Source organism: Zonotrichia leucophrys, chromosome 3 (genome assembly GCF_028769735.1).
Source record: "Zonotrichia leucophrys gambelii isolate GWCS_2022_RI chromosome 3, RI_Zleu_2.0, whole genome shotgun sequence".
Lineage (NCBI taxonomy): Eukaryota > Metazoa > Chordata > Aves > Passeriformes > Passerellidae > Zonotrichia > Zonotrichia leucophrys.
Window position 1 is genome coordinate 59,837,151 of NC_088172.1, and position 13,166 is coordinate 59,850,316.

Below are 13,166 nucleotides of genomic sequence, written 5' to 3' on the forward strand. Positions count from 1 at the left end.
CTTCATGCAGAAGAGTTGGGCCTTATACTATTAAGACATTTTTTTTAATCACAGCGATTACATCAGTCAGGAGATCAGTATTCACAAGCATACCCCTTTTGCTTGTGCCCTGCATAACATTGGTCTCCTGCTGCTGTTTCCTGCTAGAATACTGCATCAGCTAAGTGAAATGGATATGCAACGACTGTACTGTGCTAAACCACCCAGAAAGAGCAGCTTTTAGGAATACATTTATCCTTGGCTTATATAAGCAACCTTCAGCTCAAGAACAGAATTTGCTTGTCTAATATCCAGAGGTAAGAGATGAGTAAAATCTGGCTATGATAGTGGAAGATTTTATTTGATGTACATGCAAACATCTCAGTTAGACTGACAAAATACCTGACTGCAGATATTGTCAATGTCACCACACTTAGGGAGTGTTGTTGTTTCTCATGAAGGAAAAAAGGATGAGGGTGAGGCTGGAACTGTCCCAGAGGATGGGAATGCCTGTTTCAAGTAGGTGCCCCCTTGGGGTTAGCCTGGTACTTGTGCATGCCCCTGTCCCTCCTTCTGTGGCAGCAATCGTGGGAAGAAAAGCAGGAGGGAGAAGTGCACAGCTGATCTCCGTTCTCTTCTGCCACAGGCAAGCGCTGCAGCCTCTGAGTTCCACTCGCCTGATGCCCAAGGCCACCTTGCCTGCTGCTCTGACCTGGCTCTGCATTCCATTTATCCAGCTTAAACTTAACCCTTTTTCTTGCTCTCAAAATTAAAATTAATATTTGGTACAAATGAGAAGACTTGGCATGAAGCAGGAAAGGGAATGAAATATTGAGATTACAATGAGGCCATTGTAATTGAGGCCATATTCCTGCACTTCAGGTCATCCTACTGACTTTCCTTATTTTCACCTTGTGTCATGTTTATTTTTTTTTTTTTTGTTTTGCAATTTCAATTCTTCTCTTTCTCTTCTGTCTCTTTGTTTCCCTTTCTTTCCTGATTTTAGGGATTTCAAAGGGAATAATTTGGGCAAGTTTTGGTCATTTTCCCTGTACTACATTTCATCTTAGTACAATTGGTTGCAGTCACTCCATTTCATATTTTTGGGATTTTTCAATTTCATTTTTGATTGACCATATCTCCTTTTTGGAGTGTTTGTTCATCTCTGTCCTCTGGCTTCAAGATTTCATTCCCTTTCTTGAAAGGAAGAAGCTCTGTAAGACAATGACCAGAAAGAGAAATTATGTTGAAGTTTTGAAGTATCATAAAGTTTGATAACCATGCCTTCCTTTATTTTTCTAGATATTTATTTTTATTAGAAATAAAATTTTCAGTGTAACCAAGCGTTGTTGTTTTTCTGAATGTTGTCCCTTCCTATTCTGTTTTTTTTCTCTTTATATTTTTAACTAGTTTTTATATTCTTTCAGCAATATTTTTTTCTTTTATAAAAGAAAGCCTCAGATGTGTGGACTTGGATAGGTTAAAAGGGAAGCATAACATTTTTGAGAGACCTCTGCCTTATTGTATGGAGGTTTGTGAGGTCATCATGGATTTAGCAGTGTGAAAGGGAACAGAAATGATACATAGAAAAATTTTTGCGAGAATGATGTTCAAGTGAGATAGCACTTAATTTCAATCTAATATACATTTATTCTGCACATGACACACAGTTGTATCTGAACACTGGGGATTCACCAATCCTGATAATTTGAATTGGAAGCAGCCTGAGATATACATCAGTTACATGCAAGACCATTTTATATCCAGATGAGATGTGTCACCCTGCAGAGGGAGCCATTGTGTTATCAAGCCAAACAAGACTCTCTTATTTTTATTGCAGGAATTTGAGTTTTACCTACACCTCTTTGTAAGCTGGGCTGCACTTGCAAGCATTTACACAATTTGTATCCTAGCAGAAAAACTAGGCTACATTTAAATTACAGTATCATTTGGACTGGCCAAGAGTACCCTATCAAATGATTGCCTTTAAGCCAACAAAATTTGTATAACAATACTGCTAAAATCTACAGCAAACAAAAGGCTTCGTGGCCTTTCTTTAATGGATGAGCTGTTCAGCAGAACCATTTATTTGGGTAAAGAGTCTGGCCCCGATGAGCTTCTGAGCTTCAGAACATAATTGCATTATTTACTATGATACACCAGTGGGCAAAGCAAGGGGAAAAACAAAATTATATCAAAGGAGAACATTTAAACTAGAAGGCAGCCTTTGCAGTAGAAGTTACTTTCATTTCCTTTTGCTTGGTAATTCTTTTGTGATAGTTATGTACAGAGACAGCCCAATGCACTAAACTTTATGAACTGTAGAAGCTGCAAAAATGTTATCACTTGACAAAAACTAATTCCCAGAGAATGTCCCATGACAAGATAATTCACATTTCTAATGTTTTGAACCATTTTACTAAAAGCGTGTTTCATATTAAAAATTCACTTTAGTCTTGCTCATTTTCAAAAAGCATTTTTTCAAAGCTCAACAGATAAAGGTTTTATAAGCACAAAAGAAGAAAAATAAATTTGCTACTTTATAACACAGTGAAGACAGATTATGTTTAGATTTTTGTTGATTCTTCTATTTTTCTGCTAATCTCAGAACTGTTTTCTGTCTGATGAAAAGGCTATCACAAAATGTTAAAACAGCATGCCTGTTGAAAGCGAAGCTACCCTAATTCTACTATCCCTAGCCTGCCAAAAATATTGAAAGATACTGCAAAAAGATAAAAAAAAACCAAACCAAAACAAATATTCCTACTTTTTTTTTTTAACTTTCACTTTTTTTTTTTTTTTTTTGGTCCAAAATGCAAGCCAGATTTTGGAAAAGCTTAGAAGGTATGTAATAGAATATAGTTTGGAATAAATGCAGCATATTTAGACTGTGTTCACACAGACAGGTGTGATAAGAAAATGCTTCCTCATTTTTAGAAAGGTTAGACAACTTAATTTTATTGAATGCCAATGGCTAATCATATAAATGAGAAAGAACAGCCCAGATTTATTTTACTCTTAGGGCAATATGGCAAAATTTCTTTTGGACACATGGCTATGAAAACACATCATGGGCAAAATAACTTCAGATTAAATAGATGCCAGTGCATTTCTTGAAGATTTTATTGTGTCTGGATATTTTTTTTTTTTCTGACAGATGCATGTTGAAAATTTGCACTGGTGTCAGTAGCTCAGGGAAGCAGCTATCTCTGGAGGCAGTCATATATCAGCTCATACTTGGGCTGTCCCTATTAAAGGCAGGGTTTTTGCAGTGTTTAATGACAAAAGAAAGGTCACACAAACAAATACGAATAAAAAATAATAAGAATAGGTTTTGTAGGCACAGGCTTTTTGTATTGAATAACCTTTAAACAAAGGCAGCATCACCTCATCTAGTAGCTCTGGTGAAAGGTTATGAAGAACTGTTTTCCCTTTTCTGGATTACATTTTCTTCACAGACATTTGAAATTTTGGATTTATCTGTAACATTTTAGGTGAAGTAAACTTGTCTGAACAGCTTGTTTTCTGGGAATACGGTACTACAGATACCACTATAACAATCTCCTCTTTCTAATGCAAGATCACACAGGATCTGTGTTGAAAGGCTCAATATGAGGTTTATTGATTTGTCTTTATCAAAATAATGACTGAGATATAATCCATCACTAAATCTCACTATTGAACGCTAGATGTAAAAGGGTTTTAACTAGGGAACAGTCTAAAACACCCACAAGTAGGGACTGTCTGGTCTTAATCTGGTAAAGTGTGTCCAATAATTTATCTGGCTTGAGATTAAATCTCTGTGAGTAGAATCAGTATTGCAACACTTGGTGATTATTTCCAAGGAGCTGGGGTAATCATAATATTTACATAAGATTTTTGGTTGCTCTCTGAACATTCAAATTCTTGCACAGGCTTTATTTTATCCTCTTCATGAGAAGCCCACACCACCAGGCACTTCTAGTCTGTCTGTCTCAAAAAAGTAAATACTTAAAGATGTTTGAAGATGCTCCGTTTGTGCTCTGGATTACCGTTCTTGTGCATCCACAGACAATCTTTTACAAGATGACTGACAGGAAAAGTGTTCCAAGACATCTTTACAAATACCAAATCTGAGCACATTTGAGCAAACTGAGATTCTCAGCATGCTTCTTCTGATACCAGAGACGGCATGAAGGACCAAGTGTGGTGTATCTCTTTCTAAGATGCATCAACACTGGGATGTGAAACTTGCTAAGTTATTGAAAACTTGATTAGGTGATTGGGATAGGGGTTGGGTACATGTAATTAAAGGGAAGAAACTTAAAAGAATTGTGTGATATTTAGTTGTAATAAATACATTCTGTATCACTTAATAAATTTCATCAAATGTCTGTGATTCTGAGTATAGATCACTAGATTAAGGTTGACAGCAATAAGGAACATTCATTGTTTTGTTGAAAAATGTGTCTGATATAGGGGAAAAGGTGCACCAGGCAGCTTTAAAGTAAAGAAATGGGATTCTTCGTAGAAAGCAGATGTATTTTCTTAGGGTTTTTTAAATGGCAATTTATGTAATTTATATTCTAATTTTCTTTTTTTTTTTTCTGTTTGATTTTCAGAGGAATGTTAATTCTGAAAATAATTCCTTCCTCTATAGACAGCAGACAGAATAAAAGAGGTAGGCTCTAGGAAGAATCTTGGAATGCAGGAAGGGCTGCTCGCCTAATGTATGAATATGTTGATGGTGCCCAGAAAGGATAAATGAGAAAAAAGCAGAGGGGCAAGGGTCTTACCCTGTAATTCTAAATCTATCATCGTATTTGAGGGGTAGAGAAAGAGGAGCAAGTGCCTTACCTTCTATTCCAAAAGGTGATTAGAACTTGAGGGGAAGAAAAGAGAGGGGCAAGGGTCTTACCTTCCATTCCCAAATGGGGATTTGAACTAGAGGGGAAGATAGGAAGGGCAAGGTGCTTACCTTCCATTTCCAAATATCGCGTGACAGGTGAGGGGAAGAGATGAGAGGGGCAAGGGTTTTACCTTCCATTCCCAAACGTCTCGCCGTACTTGGGGGAGAGACAGCTGAGGGGCAAGGTTCTTACCTTCCGTTTCCCAAAATGTGGTTGTACTTGAGGGGAAGAAAGGAGGGGCAAGGGTCTTACCTCCTATTTCCAAATGGCAATTGGTACTTCAGGGGAATAGAGAAGGGGGGCAAGGGTCTTACCTTCTAATTCCAAATGTCTCGTTGTACTTGAGGGGTAGAGAAAGGGGGGCAAGGGTCTTACCTTCTAATTCCAAATGTCTCGTTGTACTTGAGGGGTAGAGAAAGGGGGGCAAGGGTCTTACCTTCTAATTCCAAATGTCTCGTTGTACTTGAGGGGTAGAGAAAGAGGGGCAAGGGTCTTACCTTCTAATTCCAAATGTCTCGTTGTACTTGAGGGGTAGAGAAAGAGGGGCAAGGGTCTTACCTTCTAATTCCAAATGTCTCGTTGTACTTGAGGGGTAGAGAAAGAGGGGCAAGGGTCTTACCTTCTAATTCCAAATGTCTCGTTGTACTTGAGGGGTAGAGAAAGAGGGGCAAGGGTCTTACCTTCCATTTCTAAATGGCGATTTGAACTTGAAGGGAAGAGAGGAGAGGGGCAAAGGTCTTACCTTCCATTCCCAAAAGATGATTTGAACTTGAGGGGAAGAAAAGAGAGGGGCAAGGATCTTACCTTCCATTCCCCAAAACGTGGTCGTACTTGAGGGGAAGAGAGGAGACAGGCAAGGATCTTACCATCCATTTCCAAATGGCAATTAGTACTTCAGGGGAATAGAGAAGAGGGGCTTACCTTCTAATTCCAAATGCTTCGTCGTACTTGAGGGGTAGAGAAAAGAGGGGCAAGGGTCTTACCTTCCATTTCTAAATGGCAAGTAGTGCTTGTGTGGAATAGAGGAGTAGGGCAAGGGTCTTACCTTCCATTCCCAAAAGGTGATTTGAACTTTGAGGGGAAGATAGGGGAGGGGCAAAGGTCTTACCTTCCATTCCCAAAAGGTGATTTGAACTTTGAGGGGAAGATAGGGGAGGGGCAAAGGTCTTACCTTCCATTCCCAAAAGGTGATTTGAACTTTGAGGGGAAGATAGGGGAGGGGCAAAGGTCTTACCTTCCATTCCCAAAAGGTGATTTGAACTTTGAGGGGAAGATAGGGGAGGGGCAAAGGTCTTACCTTCCATTCCCAAAAGGTGATTTGAACTTTGAGGGGAAGATAGGGGAGGGGCAAAGGTCTTACCTTCCATTCCCAAAAGGTGATTTGAACTTTGAGGGGAAGATAGGGGAGGGGCAAAGGTCTTACCTTCCATTCCCAAAAGGTGATTTGAACTTTGAGGGGAAGATAGGGGAGGGGCAAAGGTCTTACCTTCCATTCCCAAAAGGTGATTTGAACTTTGAGGGGAAGATAGGGGAGGGGCAAAGGTCTTACCTTCCATTCCCAAAAGGTGATTTGAACTTTGAGGGGAAGATAGGGGAGGGGCAAAGGTCTTACCTTCCATTCCCAAAAGGTGATTTGAACTTTGAGGGGAAGATAGGGGAGGGGCAAAGGTCTTACCTTCCATTCCCAAAAGGTGATTTGAACTTTGAGGGGAAGATAGGGGAGGGGCAAAGGTCTTACCTTCCATTCCCAAAAGGTGATTTGAACTTTGAGGGGAAGATAGGGAGGGGCAAAGGTCTTACCTTCCATTCCCAAAAGGTGATTTGAACTTTGAGGGGAAGATAGGGAGGGGCAAAGGTCTTACCTTCCATTCCCAAAAGGTGATTTGAACTTTGAGGGGAAGATAGGGGAGGGGCAAAGGTCTTACCTTCCATTCCCAAAAGGTGATTTGAACTTTGAGGGGAAGATAGGGGAGGGGCAAAGGTCTTACCTTCCATTCCCAAAAGGTGATTTGAACTTTGAGGGGAAGATAGGGGAGGGGCAAAGGTCTTACCTTCCATTCCCAAAAGGTGATTTGAACTTGAGGGGAAGAGAAGAGAGGGGCAAGTTTCTCACCTTCCGTTTCCAAATGGCTCGTCGTACTTGAGGGGAAGATAGGAGAGAGGCAAGGGTCTTACCTCCTATTTCCGAAAGCTAATCTGACTCTGGGGGAAGAGAGGGGAGGGCCAAGGTTCGTACCTTTTATTCCCAAATGGCGATTTGAACTTGAGGGGAAGACAGGATGGGCAAGGGTCTTACCTCCTATTTCCAAAAGGTGATCTGAACTTGAGGGGAAGAGAAGAGAGGGGCAAGTTTCTCACCTTCCATTTCCAAATGGCTCATCGTACTTGGGGGGAATAGAGAAAAAGGGTAAGCTCCTCACCTTCCATTCCCAAATGCCTCTTCATCACTGTGGAGAAAAGAGGAGAAGGGTAAAGTTCCCAACCTCCATTCCCAAAAGTCTCCTGGCAGTCGGAGAGAAGAGAAGAATGGGGCAAGGTTCTCACCTTCCACTACTACGTGCCTCTTCATACCTGAGGAAAAGAGACGGGCAAGGTTCTCATGTTACTTTTCCTAACGGCTCTTGACAGTTGAGGACAGGAGAGGGGCACAGTTCCCACCTTCCATTTCCTAATGGCTCCTGGCAGTTGAGGAGAGAAGCAGGGCAATGTTCTACACTTCCTCTCCAAAATGGCAAGGCGAGGCGAAGCCAGGCGCTACGTCCCATTTCCAAGTGGCTCTGAAAGGGAGAGGAAGAGAGGAGGAGCCTCTGCACACAAGAGAGGAGAGAAGGAAGCCCTCCGTAAAGGAGAGAAGAGGACAGGAGGGCAAGGTTCTTACCTACCATTTCCAAAAGGTGATTTGAACTTTGAGGAGAAGAGAGGAGAGGGGCAAGGGTCTTACCTTCCATTCCCAAAAGGTGATTTGAACTTGAGGGGAAGAAAAGGGAGGGGCAAGGATCTTGCCCTCCATTTTCAAATGCTTGAAGAGAAGGGAGGAGAGGGACAAGGTTCTTACCTTCTATTTGCCACTGGCAATTGGTACTCAAGGACAGGAGATAAGCAAGGATCTTACCTTCCTTTTCCAAAAGTAAGATTTTACTAAAGGTGAAGAGGGTGGCAAGATTCTTACCATCCACTCCAAAATGGCTCTTCATGCTTGAGGAGAAGGAGAGAGAGGGGCAAGGTTCTTACTTTCTATTCCCACGGGTGATTTGTACTCAAGGACAAGAGAGGGGCAAGGCTCTTATCTTCCATTTCCAAATGGCCATTTGTATTCCAGGATAGGAGAGGGTAAGAATCCGTCCTTGCATTTCCCACTGGCGATTAGTACTAAAGGACAGGAAACGGGCAAGGATCTTACCTTCCATTTCCGAATGGAGACATACTTGAAGAGAAGGGAGGATAGGGACAAGCTTGTTACCTTCCAATTCCAACTGGCGACTGGTATTCAAGGACAGGAAAGCAGCAGGCATCTTACCTTCCATTTCCCACTGGCAATTGGTACTCAAAGACCGGAGAGAAACAAGGTTTTTATGTTCCTTTTCATACTGGAAATTTTTACTAAAGGTGAAGAGTGGTCAAGGTTCGTACATCCCATTTCCAAACGGCTCTTCATGCTTGAAGAGAAGCAAAGAGAGGGGCAAGGCTCTTAGCTTCCATTTCCCACTGGATATTGGTACTCAAGGACAGGAGAGGGGCAAGGTTCTTACCTTCCAATTCCAAATGGAGACATACTTGAAGAGAAGGAAGGAGAGCAGCAAGATTCTTACCTTCCATGTCTAAATGGGGCTTCATAGGAAAGAACAGCAGAGGAGATGTTCTTACCTTCCATTCCCAAATAGCAACATAATTGAAGAGAAGAGAAGAAAGGGGCAAGGTTCTTACCTTCCATTTCCCACTGGCAATTAGTACTCAAGGACAGGAGAGGGGCAAGGTTCTTACCTTCCAATTCCAAATGGAGACATACTTGAAGAGAAGGGAGGAGAGGGACAACGGTGTTACTGTCCATTTCCAACTGGCAACTGGTACTCACGGACAGGAGAGCAGTAAGGTTCTTACCTTCCATTTGCCACTGGCAATTGGTACTCAAGGACAGGAGATAAGCAAGGATCTTACCTTCCTTTTCCAAAATTAAGTTTCTACTAAAGGTGAAGAGGGGGCTGAGGTTCTTACCTTCCATTCCCATATGGTTCTTCATTCTTGAAAAGAAGGGAAGAGAGGGGCAAGTCTCCCATTTTCCATTTCCAAATGGCAACTGCCTCTCAAGGACAGGAGAGGGTCAAGGTTGTTATCATATTTTTAAAGTCCCATACCTTACATGTTGTTTTCTCACAAGGAGCTCTTCACAGCAGTTTTGTTTGTGCTTCTTCTTCAGGACTGTTCCAAGGCTCTCCCTGATCTGCCAATTCATCCACTTTTATCCCACTTATCTTCATTAGCCACAGCTGCTGCCCAATTCAGTACATCACAGTTGCAGCCCATTTAGAACAACTAGGATCTGGGCAAGGCCACTTACACAATACATGTATTTCACTATGGCTCAAAGGCCACCTATACAATACATACTAAGACTCAATGGCCACCTTAATTTCCCCCTTTTCTTTTAACAATTATACAATTACAATACATATAACCCACCATGACGCAAAGGCCATGTTCATCCACAGCTCCTTGACTCAAAGACCATATATCTCACAGCTCCTTGCTGGCACAGCTCCTCGACTCAAAGGCGACGTTTCTTCACAGCTCTTGGCTGTCTTAACCTCCACAGCACTCAGGCTGCTACAGCTCTCGGCTGTTCTATGTTCCATATCTCTTCAGGCTGCATGTTCCTCCACAACTCTCTGGCTGCATATCTCTATCATGTCAGGATCATCACTGGTTGTTATCATATTTCTAGAGTCCCATACCTTCTGAGCGGTTTTCTCACAAGCAGCTCTTCACAGCAGTGTTGTTCCTGCTGCTTCGTCAGGACTCCTCTAAGGCTCTCCCTGACAGGCCAACCCACCCCCTTTTATCCCAGTTATCTTCACTCGCCACAGATGCCACCCAATTAAGGACATCACAGCTGCAGCCCATTTAGAACAACTAGGATTGGGGCAAAACCACTTATACAATACCTATATTTTACTGAGACTCATAGGCCACTTATACAATACATATATTTCACTATGGCTCAAAGGCCACCTATACAATACATATTAAGATTCAATGGCCACCTATAGGGCAAGGTTCATACCTTTCTTTTTTCAAATGGCTCTTGGCAGTTGCGGAGAGGAGAGGGTCAGCAATCTTACCTTCCATTTCCAAATAGCTCCTAATACTCAAGGACAGGAAAGGGGCAAGATTCTTACCTTCCATTTCTAAATGGGTCTTGGAAATTGAGGAGAGGAGAGGGGCAAGGTTCTTACCTTTCATTTCCAAATGGCGACTGGTACTCAAGGACAGGAGAGCAGCAAGGAACTTACCTTCCTTTTCCACAAGGAAGTTTTTATGAAAGGTGAAGTGGGGGGCAAGGTTCTTACTTTTTATTCCCAAATGGCTCTTCATACTTGTTGAGAAGGGAAGAGTGAGGTAAGGTTCTTTCCTTTCATTTCCAGATGGTGGCTTACTTAAAGAGAAAAGAGCAGAGGGCAAGGTTCTTACCTTCCATTTGTAAATGGTTTTTCATACTTGAAGTGAAGCAATGAGAGGGGCAATAATCTTTTGTTTCATTTCTAAATTGCCCTTCATACTCATAGAGAGGAGTGGTGCAAGATTCTTACCCTCCATTTCCACATGGTAATTTGTACTCAAGAAGAAAGAAGGGAGAGAGGGAGGGACGGAGGAGAAGGAAGATAAGAGGCCCCCCCCTACTTCCTCAAGGGCCATTTCTTCAAGGTTTTGCTTTACCAACCAGTCCACCCTTTTATCATCCTATGTTTAATTAATTACACCTGCAACCCATTAAGGGCAAGGCTGTTCCTCTGCTTTGGTAATTAGTACACGTGTGGCTTATCAGGAGCCAGGTTGCTCATTAATGTAATTAGAGGTCCTCCAGTATTTTCTTGGTTTCTTCTTTCAAACTGATTGGAAGCCCCTTTCCATCAATAAGAGGCAACTGTTTGGAAAAGATGAGGGTTTTTTGTTTCAGAGAGATTTATATTGTGATACACCTTTCACCATAGAAAAAGTGAAGGCATCAAAATAATTTTATCCTTGCATAGTAAACATAAACTTGTCCTGTGTTCTATACAATAGATTTGTTTGCTGTGAGACCATCTGATTTATTGGGGCTGAAGTTAGACAGCCAGGTTGGTTTGACATATATTTTCACAAAAACATCCAAGACTGTCTAGGCAGATATGCTATTTTTTGCTCAAAACCAGTGTTTGCCTGCAAATCCTTGAGGTGCAGCAAAATTGTATGGTACTACATCAATGTATGTTTGTGTCTAAGCATATGTCAGCATTGTCCTGGCATACTGGGCTTTGTTAACATAATTGCAGCTGATTGACAAGGACAATGATTACTCACCTTTTTCTGATATTCATTATATCACATTTTGAATACTTTTAGTTTTGGTTTCCAGTGCAAGGCATTGGCAAACTGGAGTGAGTTGAGTGAAGGCCAACAGAATGGTCAGGGCTGGCACACCTGCCCTCTGAGCAGAAGCTGTAAGAGAGAAGTTGTTCATCCCACAGACAAAATGGCTTTGGGAAGACCTTATAGCAGTCTGCCCATATCCACAGGGAAGTTAGCAAGAGTGTAAATTCCTCTTATGTTGAGGCAAGGTAGATGAATGCCAAACAGCAGTTACAGACTAAAAGAGGAGAGGTTCCAACTGGAAAAAATTGTCCTGGGATCACACTGAGGACAGCCAAGCACTGGTATAAGCTGCCCAGGAAGTTGTGGAGTTTTTGCTGTGGCGGCTTTAGACACCTGACCCAGCAAAGCCCTGAGCAACCTGGTCTAAATGCTGAATTCACTATTAACTCTGAGCTGGATGTTAGGGCAGATGCGGATCTGAGATCACTTCCAACCTGTGAGATGCCATGGAAGGCCATCTTCCAAGTGCTCTCATTATTTACTTTTGAGTTATGCAAGCCACTGAATATATTCTTATTTTCTTAAGGAAGTGCAGAACAAATCCATGAAAAGTATTAGAAATTATAACATGGGAAAAATGTAGAAATTCTGACTGCTAATTGAGAACTCTGAATGGAGTTGGTAACAGAATGTCTTGATTGCTAGCAGGAACACTTAAGACCATGACTTTTAGAGAATATCTAGCTCTTTTGACAGTTAGTTCACATTTTCATTAGGAGCCAATGTTGATTAGGATTCAAACAGAAATGGTCCAAGACTTACAGTTTTGGTCTTCAATTAATGTAGTCCATATTTTCATTTTAAAGGGTTGTATCTTATTAGCCCATTATGAATTTTTCTGTATTCTCAAATGTTTAATAATAAGTGATAGAGTAAGCTGCAGGTCAGATTAATTATTCTTTTTGACTCTATGTGTGCACTAACATTACTGAATGGTCTGTTACTGCTCATTAAGCTCACAACATAATTCTTTGCATTGATTAGGTACCATGCAGGTGCCCCAAGTTCGGCTATTCTAAGATATGGACATCTAAGTCAGATGTTACTGCTACTGCTCCTACAGGTTAGAAAATGCCCCAAATAAAACAGGCCAGGATTTTCCAATTAAAAAAATAGGCATGAGAGATTTTGCTGGAAAAGTGCCATACACTTGATCAAATTCATCAGGGTAAATACTCTTTTTTATTTCCCTTGAAACATAGCAGGAAGCCTTTCTGCATAGGGCATTGGTTGGTACGCAACAAGCCTATTAAAGAGACAAAATTCACGACTGTAGGCAATGCCATTACATGAAACCCTCACTGAAGGACAGACCTCTGCTGGAAGGTTAGGTACCCATAGCTTCCATTTCACCCAGAAGGCAATTCATGTTGATAGATTGTGTACATTTTCCGCAAACACTGGAAGTGGGTTTCATCTCAAGTAGCTTTAGACACTTAAAACATGTATGGGATATATGAGAGCTGCTCTGTTAGATTCCCTTTATTGTCAGAAGGGAGAAGTAGGTACCAATAAAAATAATTCATCTGACCTGCCTTAGAAATCTGCTGAAGGACAAGATGAGTCATACTTGAGCAAATTGTATTCCCTTCCACTGACAGGAAAAGAAGTTCAGACAAGTAGTCTGACTGCAAGTAAATCCGACACAAGGAAACAACACTGATTGATAAA

General features: G+C 41.4%; 1 long non-coding RNA gene across 1 annotated transcript; it reads right to left on the reverse strand.

Annotated features, from left to right (window-relative positions):
* Positions 1-901: 901 nt before the first annotated feature.
* On the reverse strand, positions 902-10,773 carry LOC135444909 (uncharacterized). The gene is made up of 6 exons (XR_010439350.1): positions 10,673-10,773; positions 10,433-10,518; positions 7,527-7,645; positions 7,413-7,439; positions 7,289-7,315; positions 902-1,193 (listed from the first exon to the last, which is right to left on the reverse strand). It is a non-coding gene; the product is annotated as an uncharacterized LOC135444909 (long non-coding RNA).
* Positions 10,774-13,166: the final 2,393 nt, after the last annotated feature.